The sequence below is a fragment of the Oncorhynchus keta genome, chromosome 25 (assembly GCF_023373465.1).
Source record: "Oncorhynchus keta strain PuntledgeMale-10-30-2019 chromosome 25, Oket_V2, whole genome shotgun sequence".
Taxonomy (NCBI): Eukaryota; Metazoa; Chordata; class Actinopteri; order Salmoniformes; family Salmonidae; genus Oncorhynchus; species Oncorhynchus keta.
In genome coordinates this window covers 7,477,837-7,498,373 of record NC_068445.1, presented here as the reverse complement: position 1 = coordinate 7,498,373, position 20,537 = coordinate 7,477,837, and the positions used below count along the sequence as shown (strand labels likewise).

The 20,537-nt window shown below is 41.0% G+C and overlaps 1 pseudogene; it reads right to left on the bottom strand.

Annotated features, from left to right (window-relative positions):
• Positions 1-802: 802 nt before the first annotated feature.
• Positions 803-20,537, bottom strand: part of LOC118357896 (unconventional myosin-Ih-like) — a 40,682-nt pseudogene continuing 20,947 nt past the window's right edge.

Below are 20,537 nucleotides of genomic sequence, written 5' to 3'. Positions count from 1 at the left end.
GGAATGGAAATGTCAGTTGTTATACTGGAGGGAATTGCAATGTCAGCATCGTGTTCTTTGGTCCTTGCTATAATGCAATCCAGAAGAACAAGAATCATGCAACGTTTGTCACTGAGTTTTTGTATGTGTTGAAAGAAAAGTCTTCTAAGTGTTTGAAGAAGCTGTATGATGGCTGTCAATCAGGTGTTCTACAATAAAATCCCACTAGGGGGCAGTATTGAATCAGATGATCACATTGTGTCTGAGACAGTGTCGCTGCTCGCAGCCTTTCATGTTCTATCAATTTCCAATGATTTTTGTTGCATTTTTTAAATTCACCCTATTGAATATCAGTCAACATTTAGTTGATTAAAAAGATATCATACAATAGAGTACCTCTACTCTCCCACAACCACTTTTTAATGAATAGGATTTCCCATTTAACCCATTGTCCCTTCTTGCCATGTAAGTGATTGCTTACAAGGGACGAACTTGAGCTGTGACGTGTTATCCAGGTTGATTGAAGATTGAATGATGGAGCTCCAAGGCTGAAAAGAATGGTTGAAGCTAAAGCTCTACCCACCCCCAAGGAGGAGAGCTCTCCTACAAGCTTTTAACAGGCAGATCATTTAGACCTGGCCCTCATCAGGGAATGTAGTATGTCCACATGTGTTCTCTTTTAGGAAACCATACTTGTGAAGACATCTGTCTTCAGATTTAACATTTAAATGTTTTACATGTTTATAGATACCTTATCAAATAAATTAAAGATTTCTACAATGTTGTGATTTTATTTTTCTAATTTAATTTGAATGTTGGTTGAAATACAAAATTATGATACACATGACTTTGTTGCAAAATCAATGATTCCTATCCTGACGGTTGCTATAGTACAAAAATATATAATGTACTATTTTAGAGAGTAAGTACACTTTGCTCTGAATTCAACAACACCGTAATGTGAATAGAGTGCTTACATCTGAAATACTAAACCAGCAGAGACATAAGGCTCCCTTAGCCTTGAATTCACAAACAGAAATTAATTGAAATATACAAGTGTGTGGTAGATCATAGACATGACACAGGTTTGTGCTTTTCTTGGGTCCCTTAAAGAGATTATCCGGTACTTTTGTATACTTATTAGTCAGTAGTTATGAAAGTAGCGCTCATGAGCCAAAAGTGGTCCCTGAAAATGGCATATGTCACGTACTGTATGTGCACGACGTCATTTCTCTCTCTCTGCTGTGTCCACTGAGCCGTTGGGCCCTGCAACTTTGTTGGATAACACTGTCACTCAAATGCAAGCTCATTGGCTAGAACTCAAATTGCTAGGTGGCTGGCCACGTGAGGTTAAATTTAGGGAAAATAGCGCAGCTTCAAGAAAAGTCGCTTTCAAACTAGGAATTTCTTCGCTAATTGAGGTAAGACTAATTCTGCTCATAGATTATTCATAGTATGAACTACAATAGTATGAACTACAAATTGACACATTCAGCCCAATGTGGGAGGTTTAAAAAATACTTTCTTAGTCGCCAAAGTACCGGAGTATGTCTTTAAATGAACACTTGGTTGGCGCCAGTCAATTCTATCACACAGGATTGGTGCATAAGAAGAACTGAAATATATTTTCTTAAGAGATTTCCTGATTGACATTAAATACATTGATTGATTCAATGGTTTGTACATTTGCAGTTTCGGGTTTTCTGAAAGCAACAGCTGTAGGTATTTTTGGGGTGTTCATCTCTAACAAAAACCAGCCTGATCCCAGATTTGTTTGTGGGGTCTTGCAACTGGCTATTGAGTTTGTGTACAACACAAACAGATCTGGAATCAGGCAATACAATAGCAAAATTCTTGGTCTAATCCAGATGATGTGTCTGTCTCCTGGGTGCCTGTCCATTCTCTCCTTAGTGTATCTCTATGTCCTGCACAGGTCATCGAGCCCTGGTCCGAGTGGAAACCTAGAGTGACAAATATGCAATTCGTTCAGTCTGCATGTGTTGATCACCTGCATTGTGTTAATTAGGGGACGTAACAGAAAACATTTGAAAACCCTTGCAATTAAATGAAAGATTCCTATTGGACACTGTAGTCCCTCTTTGTTTCAGTCCATTTTCTTCCGTTTGGTGCCAAATGAACGCGATCCTGGAGCTGCCTGCTGCAAAAAGGACTCCGCATTCCTTTTTGTATGGTTCACAGTATGTCCATAACCCAAGGTAGTGCATGCCCTCGTAAAAAAAACATACAATAACTGCATCTTACTCCAAACATTTGTTAACGTTTCCTATGTTTGATATCATATCAATGCGATCACAGTCATTTCAATATTTGTTTGTCTGTTCTGTGTATAATGCCACTGGGAAGCCAAAGGAAACATTCTACTTTGTGTGGACAATAAAAATAAATGTCTTCTTTGTCACGAATCCCGCCGAAGATGGTGCCTCTTCTTGTTCGGGTGCCACTCGGAGGTCGTCCTCGCCAGGCCTACGAGCTCCCACCGATCCCCTTTTCTGTTTCATTTAGTTGTGTCTGATTTGTTGCACCTGTTTGGTGTTTAGGTTTGGTTGTGGGCTATTTAAACCCTGTAGGCCCGCCGGCTTTTGTGCTTGTTTTTCTCTTTATGGTGTTTGATTATTCTTGTGGTTTCTTTTTTTCCGATCAGTTTCGTCCTGTTTGTTTGGACTGGGACTTTACGCGCCCTTGTGTGTGTGGCGTGACCGTCTCTCTGTTTTTTTGGAATATTAAAGATCCACATCTTTTGAACTACCCTGCTCTCTGCGCCTGACTCCTGCACTCACTACTTATTGAAGCCGTGACATTCTTCTAGCAGCTAAAATAAAAGTCAGCAGAAAGCATATGATTCTAACCAGCTGTGCACGAGCCTGGTCCCAGATCTGAGGCAAATTATGTGGCAATGGCCATAGGAGTTGGCCAAGACAGTACAAACAGGTCTGGGAACAGGCAACCAGGCCCCTCTCAACAGCAGTAACAGCATCACTCACCACCATGAGATGTCCATTCTTGTCCTTGTACACCATGGACTCCTGGCCACTGCTGAATTCCACAATGCCCTCTTTCCCCGCCTTCATCTGAAACTTGATGCTAAAAAATAACCACATATCATAGTCTTATTCACCCAGCACTCCTTGGAAAACACTGGCAATTGTTACTGAGTGGACTATCCTAAATAAAATAACATTCATAAGTAAGCTCATCTGGCCTCTTGACCCATCGGACTAGAACTCCCAGAATCAATCCTGTCAGCCACAGCCTTACCTGCCCTGGACCACGTTGATGGCGCTCTGCTTGTTGGCAACCACGCTGAGTTTGGTCAACGCTTCAAACAGGTGGTCACACTGCATGATTAGGTCCCCCTGGGCACACGAGGTCAGGACACATTGGATAGCATTAGGACTGTGTCTGAAATGGCATTATATTCCCTGTATAGTGCAATACTTTTGACCAGGGCACGTAGTGCACTATATGTAATAGGGCGCCATTTTGGATGCACATCGGATTCCATTTTGAGCAGTTCCTGGTTAGAATCACTTGAATAACAGAGGCACTACATGGACATTACCAGACTATTATTCTATATGTTGTGTGAGGGTGTGGAGACCGGGTCCTCCTACCTTCTGCTTATCGTCTTCATTTGGAATATGGAAAATGATGATGCCATCACTCAAGGTACTGACCGACACACCTGTAATCGAGTAAGCAGCACTCACACAGATCAGTACACTTTAAAACCAAATCTATTCTATACAACCAGTATTTATCCACATTAGTCCCATTGGGGAGAATCCAAACTTCCCCTTAAGTAGAATTTTGACCTAGTAATCCATTGTAAAAATGTGACTTAAATGGAAGTTAAGATTCGTCTCATTGAGATCAAATCTATTTTGCAAGAGAGATCAGACAAGCTAGAACCCCATCCATCCAATCCACGGCATGCTGGATGCTCACCTTTCAGAATAGTGTACAACACTCTCTGCTTGATCTTGGCATCATCCACCACATAGGCAGCAGTCTGTGTGAGGATGAGCTGCCGAGGTCGGGCTTTAAATCCATTCCTGTCGTACTTCACTATTGGTATGCTGTACTGCAAAGAGAGAGAGAAAGATGGTGGGAGAGAGGGGCGAGAGAGAGCGAGAGGGAAGAGAGATGGTGTAAGAGTGAGAGAGGGAGGAGGAGAGAAAAAGAGAGAAAATATTTTGAAACGATTGAAACAATCTTTCTATGAGTTTTAAGTGTAAAGGACACACTGCAACACAAGTGTCTTGATTACCTTGATTCCTTCATGGTGAATCATCTGCAGGACCTTCATATTTATGTCCTGTTCACCTGAAAAAAGAACATAGTGTAAGATGTGGCATTTGACCCTAAAATACCAGTTTAAGTAAGACACCACATAATACACAGATACTATTCACTACTACAGGGGTTTCCAAACGTTTTTGTCCCACAACCCCATTTTGATATCTGAAAAATCTTGCGACCCCAACCTGGTGAAAATAAATATGTAATTAACAGCCGATGTTAACTTGTTTATTTGGGGCTGTGGCAGTCAATTGAAAAACATTCTAACAGTGTTTCTGATTGTCTTTTTAACTCACCAGCACATTTTAATGTGGGGCTATGACAGTCAATTGCAAATTAGTCTGACGTAGTCTCTTATCTTACCACCACTAACGAGATGGGTGTGCTTGATGCATGTCGTGTCGGAGCTTCTCAAAGTCAAGGGGCGTGGTCAACAGTGCGCACCTCATCTCTGAGGTCACATCCAAACTGGATCAATATTTGGTTTAATGCAGGAGAGAGCACTGAATCCAGCTTCACACAGATATGAGCTGGTGAAGGGTAGCCTACCACAAGTTTTATGGTGTTTTTAAGACAACTGGGAACTCAAGGTCAAATTATGACGTCAGTGATCTTCAGGTCGGAAAGCCGGAGCTCTGGAAAGAGGCCCGAGGTTCAGAGTTGGAATTCCGAGTTGGATGACCATTTCTTTCCGAGTTTCCAGTTGTCTTGAACGCACTGAAGTCAGAGATTTCAGAATTCCCAGTTATTTTGAATGTGACATAAATGCTCAGAGTAGTTGCGCATCACACCTGCACAACGGTCAGAAGGAATTCAACTGCAATATTCTTGGGATGTCTGGTGTGAACCGCTCTCTTGAGGTCACGCCATAGCCTCTCAATCGGGTTGATGTCACAACTCTGACTGGGCCAATCCAGAAGTCGTATTTTCTTCTGTTGAAGCCATTCTGTTGTTGATTTACTTCTGCGTTTTGTGTCATTGTCCTGTTGCATCATCCAACTTCTGTTGAGCTTCAATTGGCGGACAGATAGCCTTACATTCTCCTGCAAAATGTCTTCAAAAACTTGGGAATTCATATTTCCATCGATGATAGCAAGCTGTCCAGGCCCTGAGGCAGCAAAGCAGCTCCAAACCATGATGCTCCCTCCACCATACTTTACAGTTGGGATGATGTTAGTTTTGATGTTAGTGTGCTGTGCCTTTTTCTCTCCACACATAGTGTTGTGTGTTCCTTCCAAACAACTCAGTTTAATCTGTCCACAGAATATTTATGCCAGTAGCGCTGTGGAACATCCAGATGCTCTTTTGCGAACTTCAGACGTGCAGCACTATTTTGGGACACTTGGCTTCTTCCGTGGTGTCCTCCCATGAACACCATTCTTGTTTAGTGTTTTACGTTATCGTAGACTCGTCAGAGATGTTAGCATGTCCCAGAGATTTCTTTAAACTAGCTGACACTCTAAGATTCTTCTTCACCTCATTGAGCATTCTGCGCTGTGCTCTTGCAGTCATCTTTGCAGGACGGCCACTCCTAGAGAGAGTAGCAACAGTGTTGAACTTTCTCCATTTATAGACAACTTGTCTTACCATGGACTGATGAACATCAAGGCTTTTAGAGATACTTTTGTAACCCTTTCCAGCTTTATGCAAGTCAACAATTCTTAATCTTGGGTCTTCTGAGATCTCTTTTGTTCGAGGCATGGTTCATTGGCATCAGCCAATGCTTCGCTTCGTGTGAATAGTAAACTCAAATTTTGTGAGTGTTTTTTATAGGGCAGGGCAGCTCTAACCAATATCTCCAATCTCGTCTCAATGATTGTACTCCAGGTTAGCTGACTCCTGACTCCAATTAGCTAATGGAGAAGTCATTAGCCTAGGGGTTCACATACTTTTTATCAACAAACACAGTGAATGTTTAAATGATCTATTCAATATAGACAAGAAAAATACAATCATTTGTGTGTTATTAGTTTAAGCAGACTGTTTGTCTGTTGTTGCAACTTAGATGAAGATCGGATCTAAATTGATGACCAATTTATGCAGAAATCCAGACAATTCCAAAGGGTTCACATACTTGTTCTTGCCGCTGTAGGTCAATATGTGCTCTTCCAAGTGTTGGAGGTGAGCAGGCATCAATCGTGTGGGACACTTTACCGATGCTGTGTCAAATTCTTATTCACAATGACAGCCTAGGGACAGTGGGTTAACTGCCTTGTTCAGGGGCAGAACAACAGATTTTTACCTTGTCAGCTCGAGGATTCGATCTAGCAACCTTTCGGTTACTGGCCCAATGCTCTAACCACTAGGCTACCTGCCGCATAGTGGGACTATCATTTGTTTTTCAACAGGACAATGACCCAAACACACACCTCCAGGCTGTGTAAGGGCTATTTGACCAAGAAGGAGAGTGACGGAGTGTTGCATCAGATGACCTGGCCTCCACTATCACCCAATCTCAACCCAATGGTTTGAGATGGTTTGGGATGAGTTGGACCGCAGAGTGAAGGAAAAGCAGCAAACAAGCGCTCAGCATATGTGGGAACTCCTTCAAGCTGTCGTCAAGGCAAAAGGTGTCTACTTTGAAGAATCTAAAATATGTTTTGATTTGTTTAACACTTTTTTGGTTACTGTCATGGATCCCTCTGGAACTTTCATAGCGCACACCTGGTCCCTATTCCCACTGATTGTATTTGTATAATGTCCCCTTTGTTCACCATGGTGCTGTCGATTATTGTTACGACGTCTGTTGGTGCGTGTGAGTACCTGTGCTGTGTGTTATGGATTGTGCAGATGATTACGGGTCTCGTCCCGTGCGATAATCATTGTGTGCGTGTGTTATTTATTCGAGGTACTCCTCGCTCTTTTGTTTGAGTTTCAACCCTGTGTTTTTGTTTCGTGTTTGTTTGGTCTTTGTCCTTGTGCCTTAACACAGCACGCCGTAATTTGGGCATAATAAAAAAATATATTACGCATTCCTGCGCCTGTCTCCCGAATCTCTTCATGCCAAAGTGACAGTTACTACATGATTCCATACGTGTTATTTCATAGTTCTGATGTCGTCACTATTATTCTACAATGTAGAAAATAGTCAAAAATTATGAAAAACCCTTAAATAAGTAGGTGTGTCCAAACTTTTGACTGGTACTGTATATATATATATATATATATATATACATACACACTGTATATTTTGTAGATATATATAGTTGTATATCGTATTTTATTCTCAGGATTTTGGAAATTCTCCTGCGACCCCCATATCAGGTCCCCTCCTGCGACCCCACATGGGGTTGCGATCCCTAGTTTGGGAACCGCTGTGCTACTATATACTGACTGATCCTGGTGTCCACATAGGGTTGGGAGACACTCTGTGGGTAGCTGTCCTTCTTGCCCTTGAAGATGACACTGGTGATCCCCTTGAGTTGAAGCTGGGAGGGAAACACAATTAATAAACATCACAAAGACGGAATTACACATTCATGTGATCACAAACATCTGCATAAGCTATACAGGTTATACAAGGTTTAAAATCCTAACCTTTTAGGCCCCTATGCCTACAACACAGTAAATCAAATAAAACATGTACAGTACTACAACAAAAGTCTGTTGCCTACTATATCCATGACGTAATGGATAGCAAAAATCTAGTTTTCATTTATCTGCATGTTCAGCCCTTAGATTTAATAACAATTTCACGTAAACAGTTGATTTCATGAGTTTGATTCACAAATGTCAATTTTTATATTTATATTATTATATTATTAAAGAAAATACGGTCCGCCAAAACAAAAACCTGATCAGAATGAATTTATATGAAGCTGTAAGTACAGAAATGGTTTGCTCAGGGGGAAATGAATATCCAACTCGTCAATGACAACTGTCAGGAATTTGGAGTGAGAGCAACTATGTGAGCTTATTACTGTATTATAGACACTACGTTCTGGGATTTCCTACGATCTTCTACGTAAAAGAACCCCTTACCTTCTAAAAACTCTTGTGTAGCTAGAGCGTGTATATGAGAGTCTCATCTTTTCATAGATAGCTTTTAATCGTTTTTAGTAGCTTAACCATTCGGATGTTTTAGTAAAAAAGACCCAGCCCGGAGCCTCTTTGGGATCTGCTCTTGTCTCACAAACACTGCCCTAGCTCAGCCCCCGTTAATCACACAAACAAATGATTGGTATGGATGCAGAAAAAATAGACAACTCCAATGGTACAACCCAGAAGTCTGTAGCTCAAACACACTTTGTGTTTAAAAATTCCTAAACAGGGGTGGAAGTAACTAATTACAAATACTCTTGTTACTGTAATTGAGTAGCTTTCCCGAGTACTTTGATTATTTTTCAAAGTCAGTAATTACATTTTGACTTAAGTATGTTTTGAATTAATTATTGTATTTCACTACCTTTTTAAAGCCATAAATTACAGACTACAATTTTGTAGGCTATCCATAGTTTATCATGATGTTACATGGGCTGGGGCCCCTCAAATAAAATATGCGCCGTGCACGCAGACTGAACGATGATGGTAGTATGAGGATTCTGTGTTATGCACTATAGCCCGTTTCCATATGTTTCCATATGTGATTGAAACAATTTGTAAGTCGCTCTGGATAAGAGCGTCAGCTAAATGACTTAAATGTAAATGTAATATTATCTGCTGTTGGCTTGTGTGGATGTATGTATGTGTTTTGCAACATAGCTGACTTGAAACATTGTTAACAGTTTCAGGGCCATGGGCCTTTCTCATGATGGAAAAATACAGAATAACATGAAGACAGGAACTGTGCAATGAGTTGGGGGGGGGCACATTCAGAACGTAGTGTTGCGAGAACAAACGGTCTTTTGTTAGATAACAGGAGCCAGGTGCGAGATAACGGTATCGAGCATGAGCACATAGATATTCTTCACAGCAACAGTTACATCTATCAACTGAAGCGCGAAGGGGGCTGGGACCAGCCTCTGCGCCAACTATCAACGATAGGCTGGGTGAGTTTAAACCACACCCAGTCTCTACTCTGACAGGCTTGCTCGGAAGCAGGAACTACTACTGTCATCAGGGTATATTATAATATCTTTGTCAGGAACAAGTCAGTTCTCTGTTTGCCCTGCGAGGTGGGACAGAGAGCCCGTATATATACGAAAATTGCATTTACCACTTTTTGCTTAGCTAATAAAAAATACATAGTATACAATCGTTGACTCATTGTCATATTTATCCTGATACCAGATTTGAATTGACGCAAATCTAACAGTAGGCAGATTTTCAAAAACGCGAAAATAACTTTGTTAGTCTGACTTGTCGTGAAAGAGAGTAAAAGTTTTTTTTAATCAAAGCGGTGTGTGTGAAAAACAATGACTGAGGAGAGTCAGGAGACAATCCAGACACATACCCAGTGTCTGTGTCTTCTGGAAAACACAAGGAGGAGAATCAATGGTTGCATTTCAGTGACCAGTTCTCCTTCATGTACAGGAGAGGCCATCCTTGCAGCTACAGTAAGTTAGCTAGCTAGCTGCATGGCTAACCAGCACTCGAAAATATTAGCCGTTATTGTGGCTTGCACGTCATTGTCACTATGTATGGTGGGCTAGGGAACAACATTAGCGAGACTAACATCAAAAACAAGTGAACTAGCTAGCTAGCCATTTAGCTAACATTAGCTTGCTTGATCATGACATATTTAGAGAGATTTAGGATTTTTAGCTATCTGATGTACTTAGTCATGTGCAAATTAGGATAATGTTAATCTAAAAGCCAGACTCAGTAAGTATAAAATAGAATGTGTCAAGTTTCATTATTCTTTTATTCATTATTCGTTATTCGTTAACTATATTTGGTTAGATCACTCAGATGATGTATGAAAGCATAGAATAGCCAAGTATCACATAATTAAATCACATAAAATGTGCAGCCGTTCATTACACATTAATGAGAGTTGAAGTAGGCCTATCATTCATTACATTAACCTTAATGATTGATGTATTCACTCAACATCAGTGTTTCTCACAAATAATGTATTGTCTACACATCAATCTCATTTCATTGAGTGTGTGTCTGCATGTGAAGTGAGAGAGAACAATACATTAATGCATCTTGCATATAACTGTGTGTGTCAACACAATAGCTACAGCTAGACATAGGCTCATCTCATTAGGCAACTTTTTAGGTCAGAGAACATCTGACAGACTCATTACAGTCTCAGTATCTTGAGAATAATAAGCAGTGATTTTAGCATGTAAATGTTGGTGGGGCAAAAAACTAAAAGTGGGATGCATTACAGCAAAGCCACTACACAACACAACACTAAACAATACACTTATTTCAATATAACAGTGACAAACGGTGCCCACAAACTGTTAGGGCCTACAAAAAGCTGTCCCAACAGCAGAGTCCCAACAGCAGTCCCAACACCTTACCAATGCTACACCTGGCTTTCAGCAGAGCCTTGTCTGGCAGCGAAACAGTTCATTCAGCCTCATTTACTGCCTTTAAAAAAAACATACAGTAGCTGATATGGCTGACTTGCTTAAACGAATGTGGTTTCTGGACGACAAGCGGATAAGAGGCAATCCGTATTTTCGATTAAGACAATAAGCGAGCGAACGACCACCTATCTAGTCAATATAAATATTTGTTCAGCACTTTTGAAATGTACAGCGACAGAATTCAGAACATGGGCCGTTTTTACAGTGTACTCCCTGTACAAGTCAGAACCGTAGGATAAATAATGGGGACATATAAACAGACAATGAAAGCTCTTACAATATTCGATGATTGCATTTCTCTGAATTTTTATTGAAATAATAATACTACTCATATTACAGAGCAAGTGATCGGATACATGTGCACAACCAAGTTAGAACAGAACGGTGAATATAGACCAAATTATTAGGGTAGGGCACATTGAACACTGGCATATTACATAATTTATGCAGCAGCACACAATACATTTTTGGACTCACCTTGTGAAGGTGGCGTGGCGGCCTTTTGTTGGCTAATTTTGTCATCAAAGTCTGGCATTCTCTGGATTTATAGTGGGAACTCGGGGGGAAAAACACAGAGCCACTCCATTGAATAGCAGGCTAACGTTAGTGGTTGCATTGCAATGCTTGTAGTTAGCCACTCTTTCCTTCCAAACGACTCATTGTTGAATTTGCGATTTCCAACTTCTTGTGTAATCTTTATGCCCAATGGCCGATGAGCACCGATACATTTTATCTATCAATTCTCTTCATTATTTCTCTTCATATGATAAGGATTAAAAAGGATTTGCCAGTGGATTATTGACTTGATTCATGATGATGACTGCTAGCTAAGACTTTGAAAGTAATATGTTGACATGTTCAGTCCAATCAAAGCTACTGTAAATATAATGTGATTTGGCGTCATTTTATCTGTGGCCAATGACCTTGAGCCTTCTTGGAAGGGCACTTGTAATATAACTCTATTGCAGGACCCAAAGGGCTGAAATTTTGGATGGCTACCCTTACTAAGCACTTAAACTTGGGGATGACCTACTGTCCCCATGAGTGACAGAACACTGAGCCAATCACGGCGTAATGCTCCTATTTTCTGCTGGCTCGGCCAACCACCACAGAAAGCACTGAGCTAGGCTGAAACACCTGCATTTCAGAGCTGCCTTACTCAAGAAAACAAAAAAGAGAATATGTGTGTAAGCAGCTTTATTAACTGAATGATATATATTATTTTACATTGTTTGTAAACTGATATGACACGTATTAATGCCAAAATAACATGCAAAATAGGCAGAAAAATTGTGTGCAACACTGTCATCAAGGCAAAGAGTGGCTACTTTGAAGAATCTCAAATATATTTTGATTTGTTTAACACTCTTTTGGTTACTACATCATTCCATATGTGTTATTTCATAGTTTTGTTGTCTTCACTGTTATTCTACAATGTAGAAAATAGTACAAATAAAGAAGAATTCTTGAATGAGTAGGCTTGTCCAAAGTATTGACTGGTACTGTACAGTTGTTGGTTAGCTACCTAGCTAATTTTAATAATATTAGTGTAGATGTGTCGAAACACCTCAAAACAAGACATGGTATCAAGAACAAGATAAAACTAACTGAAACTATCCACCTACCATTCCCCACATGGCAGCTTCTTGTCATTGTTGCTAGCTATCTGGCCACCAAGAATCACAACAACACAGGATTTCTGCCCCATTGAAGCATTGTTTTCGTGACATTGTCAGCTAACCTGTCCATAGAGCTAGAGCCTCCATGTGGCAATTTATTAGATATCTAGGCTAATCAATGGAAGATGGAAATATAATAACAGAACTAAAAGTTAAATGATAAGGAATGGCTACCACACCAAGAGCCAACAATGGGCTGCTACTTAATAATCTGAATGGAGTGGAGAAGGCACACAATTAAAATAATGTAGCTAGTCTCAATTAGCCTAGCTAACGTTAGCTAGCTGGCTAGTTAGTGTAACTAGCTTATTTTGGTTCGATGTGGTAAAGACTGGTACTATCTCCTCAGATGAGATTATAAATATCTAACCATAAATTAAGGGCTCCACACAGTCAACGGATCCGTGACGGATCCAACGGAGCTTTGCTTGTGTAGCTCTGAAGTTCTACATACTTTTGTGCAGCAGAATCTTTGGAACACTCCATAGCTCCTATTCTAACCACCTCTCGCCAGCTTTGTATTCATGTTACCTGATGAAATTGCTGTACAATATGATCTTGTTGCCATCTAATGCACATAAATCAGCGCTGCATAGGTCTCCCTGTCTTCTGCCGTGCCTTGATTGTATTACTGCTGATATCTGGAAATGTGAATGTACACCCTGGCCCATCTACTGTTGCAAGACCCAATTCTGACTTGTGCTCTGATATATGCTTCACTGATTCTGCTCTCGTAAAACCCTGGGTTTTCTGCACGTTAACACTAGAAGCTTATTACCTAAAATGGATCAATTGAAAGTATGGGTTCACAGCTCCAATCCAGATGTGTTGGTCATTACTGAGACGTAGTTAAGGAAAAGTGTTTTGAACACTGATGTTAACCTTTCTGGTTATAACCTTTTTCGGCAAGACAGATCTTCCAAATGTGGGAGAGTGGTACTCTTTACCAAGGATCACCTTCAGTCCTCGGTTGTCTCCAACAAGTCTGTCCCCAAAAAATTTGATTCTAAGCATTAAACTTTCAAATAGCTCTTTGTTGACGATTGCTGGGTGCTATCGTCCTCCATCAGCACCGGCCTGTACCCTACCTACACTAAACTCTCTCCTGGCCCCTTACACTAAGTCTGAATTTGTCATGTTAGGTGACCTGTACTGGGACATACTTAAATCCACCTGACCAAGTCCTAAAGCAATAGGACTCCCTAAATCTTTTTCAGATTATTACCAATCCCACAAGGTATGACTCCAAACATCCAGAAAAGGCTACTCTCCTCAATGTTACCCTCACAAATGATCCTGACAGTTATCAGTCTGGTGTTTTCAGTAATGACCTTAGTGATCACTGTTTTACAGCCTTTGTTTGTAATGGCTGCTCAGTGAAATGACATGTCCTGATTTGTCATAGATGCTTGCTAAAAAACATTAATGAGCAAGCCTTCCTTCATGAACTGGCCTCTAAAATGATATAGAATCAGCTTCACCCCCTCTGTTGGAGACACTTGGACTTTCTTTTTTGATATTTTCAGTGTTATTGTTATCAAACACACCCCCATAAAGAAAATGAGAACTAAAAACAGGTTCAGCCCATAATTCGACCTTGATCTTGCAGAGTTACTCCACCTCAAGAATTTAATTTGGCAATTGCATTATAGGCCTATTTATATTTTGCCTTGTCTATCAAAAGTGTTGGAAAAACTTGTCAATAATCAACTGACTGGCTTTCTTGATGTCTATAGTATTCTCTCTAGTATGCACTCTGGTTTCTGCTCAGGTTATGGATGTGTCACTGCAACCTTAAAGGTCCTCAATGATGTCACCATTGCCCTTGATTATAATCAATGTTATGCTGCTATTTTTATTGACTTGGCCAAAGCTTTTGATACGGTAGACCATTCCATTCTTGTGGGCCGGCTACGGAGTATTGGCCTCAGAATTGGACTGAGGGGGTCTTTGGCCTGGTTTGCTAACTGCCTCAAAGAGTGCAGTGTATAAAGTTAGAACATCTGCTGTCTCAGCCACTGCCTATCACCAAGGGTGTACCCCAAGGCTCGATCCTAGGCCCCACGCTCTTCTCAATTTACATCAACAACATAGCTCAGGCAGTAGGAAGCTCTCTCATCCATTTATATGCAGATTCTACAGTCTTATACACAGCTGTCCCCTCCCCGGATTTTGTGTTAAACGGTCTCTACCATTAACGTTGTTCTGAACACCTCCAAAACAAATGTCATGTGGTTTAGTAAGAAGAATGCCCCTCTCCCCACAGGTGTGATTACTACCTCTGAGGGTTTAGAGCTTGAGGTAGTCACCTCATACAAGCACTCGGGAGTATGGCTAGATGGTACACTGTCCTTCTCTCAGCACATATCAGAGCTGCAGGCTAAAGTTAAATCTAGACTTGATTTCCTCTATCGCATTCGCTCCTCTGTCAACCCAGCTGCCAAACTAACACTGATTCAGATGACCATCCTACCCATGCTAAATTACGGAGACAATTTATAGATCGGCGGGTCAGGGTGCTCTCGGGCGGCTTGATGTTCTTTATCATTCTACCATCAGATTTGCTACCAATGCTCCTTATAGGACACATCACTGCACTCTATTCTCCTCTGTAAAATGGTCATCTCTGTATACCCGTCACAAGACACACTGGTTGATGCTTATTTATAAAAACCTCTTAGGCCTCACTCCCCCCTATCTGAGATATCTAATGCAGCCCTCATCCTCCACATACAACACCTGTTCTGCCAGTCACTTTCTGTTAAAGGTCCCCAAAGCACACACATCTCTGGGTCGCTCCTCTTTTCAGTTTGCTGCAGCTAGCGACTGGAACGAGCTGAAACAAACACTCAAACTGGACAGTTTTTATCTCAATCTCTTCATTCAAAGACTCAATCATGGACACTCTTACCGACAGTTGTGGCTGCTTTGCGTGATGTATTGTTGTCTCTATCTTCTTTCCCTCTGTGCTGTTGTCTGTTATGATGCTACCATATTGTTGTCATGTTGTGTTGCTACCATGCTGTGTTGTCATGTGTTGCTGCCTTGCTACGTTGTTGTCTTAGGTCTCTCTTTATGTAGTGTTGTGTTGTCTCTCTTATCGTGATGTGTTTTGTCCTATATTTAAAAATATATATAATAATATCCCAGCCCCCATCCCACCGCGGGCCTTTATCCTTCTGGTAGGCCGTCATTGTAAATAAGAATTTGTTCTTAACTGACTTGCCTAGTTAAATAAAGGATAAATAAAAAATAAAAAGACTGTTAAATCACTGTGGAGAACCCTTTAATCTACCAGTGCAAGTCGACTTGGTTGCTATCTCTCTCCCCCTTCCCTGCTCCCCTCGTCACTAGTCACAGGCGCACACCGCATTTGGTTAATTGTTATTTGTTGCATTTCCATGAGGTTCTGTTGTTGCCTTTAGAGCTAATTTGACATCAAATATTTTGGGTAGGTCCAGTGTGCCCTGGCACTCCCCAGATTGAGAAGGGTGCAATTGCGGCCTGCAATTGCGGCCTGCAATTTGGGCCGTTCCTGCATGTTGGCATACCCAGGACAGATAAACCCCACAGAAGAAAGGGCGGGGGGTCAACGGTAGCTAGCTAGCTTCAGTATTCTTTCAACTTCTGGTCCTAATTCAAGACCGGCGTGATGGTGGGACTCATTGGGTAAAAATGGAAAATTAAGGAGTAATTCTGGTTTTACCTGTGCTTTCTGTTGTTCAGTGATACCTCTGATATACTTCCTCACCATGAGACGCATGTGGAGCTGACGCAGGATCTCTGAGGTCTGTACAAGTAGAACAAGCACAGTTCCACAGCCAAGTTTCACTGATCTTCCCCTTTAAGCAAATTAGCCATCCTCAATTCAATGTAATTGAATTCCAATGTCAATACATACCTCCGTCAATACCGGTGGAGGGGTTAGCCAGCTGGTTTTATCCAGAACCATTTTGGGGAGATTGTCTTTCAGCCTGTTTAGGTAGTTCTGTCTGACAAAGGCCAGGTATTCTGAGTTATCGGTGGACTTTGCCTCCCCTCTGGCCATGTATCCTTTAATAAACCTGGGATAGAAAATTATCAAATTGGTCATGTATTTGTAAAACTGCCCTGTGTCTTCTGTGACTGTGCTAGGAAAGGATAGGCTTCAATCCACTATGGACCTAAACTATGACATAGTCTAGAGTATAAACGAGGTTATGTAATTTTGGTTGATGGGTCAACATTGTAGTGCTAGAGCCTGAAGATATAACCTCGTCCTCCATCTTACTTCTTGATGACCTTGACAGCCCATTGTCTCCTCCCTTTCGCTTTCCTGGCTTGTACTCCTCGCCAGCAAGTCTCAATCTTGGTGGCTAAGGATCACATGACACAACAGGTCTCTTAATAAAATGGAGAGAATGGTGAACCCATTGAATGTCTCTGTATATTTAGTTTTAGTTCAGACTACTCCATTCTGTTTACATGGCCAGCGAAATTAATATACAGCTTGTCTACAATGTTCCTGCTCTCCAAAAAATGTACCATTTATCCTATGTCATGTTACACACATCATAATACACTGAACAAAAATATAAACTCTACATGCAACAATTGAAAAGATTTTACTGAGTTACAGATTGTATAAGGAAATCAGTCAATTTAAATAAATTCATTAGGCCCTAATCTATGGATTTCACATGACTGTGAATACAGATATGCATCTGTTGGTCACAGATACCTTTTAAAAAAAAGGTAGGGGCGTGGATCAGAAAACCAGTCAGTATCTGGTGTGACCACCATTTGCCTCATGCAGCGTGACATATCTCCTTCGCATAGAGTTGATCAGGCTGTTGATTGTGGCCTGTGGAATGTTTTCCCACTTCTCTTCAATGGCTGTGCGAAGTTGCTGGATATTGGTGGGAATTGGAACACGCTGTCGTACACGTCGATACAGAGCATCCCAAACGTGCTCAACGAGTGACATGTCTGGTGAGTATGCAGGCCATGGAAGAACTGGGACATTTTCAGTTTTCATGAATTGTGTACAGATCCTTACGACATGGGGCATTATCATGCTGAAACACGAGATGATGGTGTCAGATGAATGGAATGACAATGGGCCTCAGGATCTCGTCATGGTATCTCTGTGAAATTGCCATTGATAAAGTGCAATTGCGTTCTTTGTCCGTAGCTTATGCTTGCCCATACCGTAACCACACCGACACCATGGGGCACTCTGTTCACAACGTTGACATCAGCAAACCGCTCGCCCATACGAAGCCATACACGTTGTCTGTGGTCGTGAGGCTGGTTGAACGTACCGCCAAATTCTCTAAAACAACATTGGAGGGGGCTTACGGTAGAGAAATTAACATTCAGTTCTCTGGCAACAGCTCTGGTGGACATTCCTGCAATCAGCATGCTAACTGCACACTCCCTCAAAGCTTGAGACATCTGTGGCATTGTGTTGTGTGACAGAACTACACAATTTAGAGTGGCCTTTAATTCTCCCCAGCACAAGGTGCACCTGTGTAATGATCCTGCTGTTTAATCAGCTTCTTGATATGCCACACCTGTCAGGTGGATGTATTATCTTGGCAAAGGAGAAATGCTCACTAACAGTAATGTAAACAAATTTGTGCACAAAATCTGAGAGAAATAAGCTTTTTGTGCATATGGACAATTTTGGGGATCTTTTATTTCAGGACCAATGCTTTACATGTTGTATTTATATTTTATATTTTTGTTCAGTGTATATTTAATAAATATATGCCATTTAGCAGACACTTTTATTCAAAGTAACTTACAGTCGTGCGTGCATCCATTTTTCTTTTACATGTGGATGGTCCTGGGAATCAAACCCACTATAATGGTGTTGCAAGCACCATGCTCTACCAACTGAGCTACAGGCAGTGTTAGGGAATAGTGAACTACATGTAGTTCAACTAGTAATTTAACTACATTTTACAGTAGCTTTGTGGTAGTTGAACCTAATTCAAATCTAGGTCATCTTTTCAGTAGTGAATTCCTTTTTTGCCATGTTAACCCCTCTGCTAACATATGAACCTAAATTGATCTGTTCTTCCGATTTGTAGTCTATGATATATCATTTTTCACGATGGAGTAGTTTGGATGTAGTGAACGACTTTTTCAAAATTTTTCTTAAAGCGCAACTCCACCACTTTTCAACCTCATTTTCATTACCTCCAGCACAATACCAGTGTCAACATATTTTCACAACAGCACAGTTCTACGTTTTGTAGAAGTTATAAAGTTAAAAAGTTCTACCCGATGACATCATTAAAGATGAACAGTTATTTTAAAACACTATGAGATTCGCAGTGATGTGAGGAGCAAGAAAATACCCTCCCTTTGGCTAGAAACTCTTGCAGCTTTTGAAAATCCCTGTTTTTTTTATTTTAATAATTTCTTCTTATATTTTTTTTTACCACAGATCATAGAAATGTACTGTTTTCACATATGTAGACACTGGTTTGGTGCTGGAGATGATGAATATGAGGTTGAAAAGTGTCGGACTTGCCCTTTAAGGGTAGCTTTAGTGTAGCTTAATGTCTTCTAGTGTGAAGTAATTGGTAGCTTGGTAAACTATATTTTTCGAGTAGCTTCCCCAACAATGGCTACAGAGGACCACATCATGTAGCTTAGCAGTCACTTACCGGCTTCTTTCTGTCTTCTGAATTGTCCTTTTTGCCAGTATGCCTTGTACTGGGCCTGAATCCTTGATGCTGTAATATCAATGAGTAATATTAAAATCTCTATGCAAATAAATAAAACCTCTTGATTTATCTTAGTTTTCCTGTCCTTACCAAGATCATGTTTGCAGACCTCAAAGGCATCCTCTGTAGCAAAAAGTGTCCTGGGGTGGCGGATAAATATCTTGGTTCTAAAGTGAAATGGAAAGTTAACAGAGGTCTGTATGAACCAATTTAGTCAAGGAGAAATGAGTTGCCCACACTGGTTAGCTGCTCTCACCTGCCCATTTTGTACTCATCTGGCAGGTATCCCAGGTGCTGCACCAGCACTTCCACTCCTTCTGCAGCCACTCCTCTCCAATAGGGCCAGGTGGCTGGGCATAGGGGCTTGTATCTGGAGGTGGATCACACATCACCTAGATGGAGTAGGCCTAATGCTCTACAGTATGTTGTACTGAATGTAATACCTGTGCTTGTTTGTGTTGAGACACAAGACAAATTTCCCCAAGGGGACTCAATAAAAAATAAATAATAATGGACAGGTAGAAATATGCACTACACTTTTCTACACACTAACTTTTACAGTACCACAGATCAGTAATAGTCTTCCCGTCTAACTGTCATGGTGACATATGTAGTTGTAGGTGGATTGTTTGTCAAGATATGCAATAGGCTAACTAGCAATCATACCACATATAAAAGCATTCAAAGCGGCATCAGTTTTCAATTTGAATCCACAATAACAAATAGGAATAGCTGATAGACAATGTAGAGGCCAGCTGCATTATTGTGCATGAAAGAACAGTGAAGACATGAGACACGCAGATCAGAAAGCTCCCCTGTAGATCTTGCTTAGGGACAATAAAATTATCCTAGCTAGACTAGCCAACAACACCACAATGCAATGAATAATTGTATTACTGTTTTCAAGTGTACAAAATGATACACTAGGCTGCAGTGAAAATATAACTTGGCAAAGGCATTGATTTCAATGTCTCATTCCATTTGGATCAGTTGTGGATCTCCTCTCTGCAGTTTATAAGGTTTAGAAAGACACAGTAGCAGGCCAATCGCTGTATTTTTCATTCTGATACTGATGCAGTCATGGGTAAACAGGGAGTACAGGAGAGGGCTGAGCATGCACCCTTGGTGTTGTTGTCTACCTTCACCACCTGGGGGCTGCCTGTCAGAAAGTCCAGGACACAGTTGCACAGGGTGGGGTTCAGACCCAGGTCCCTGAGCTTAATGATGAGCTTGGAGGGTACTATGTTGTTGAAGGCTGAGCTGTAGTCAATGAACAGCATTCTTACATAAGTCTTCCTCTTGTCCAGATGGGATAGGGCAGTGTGCAGTGCAATGGCGATTGCATCATCCGTGGA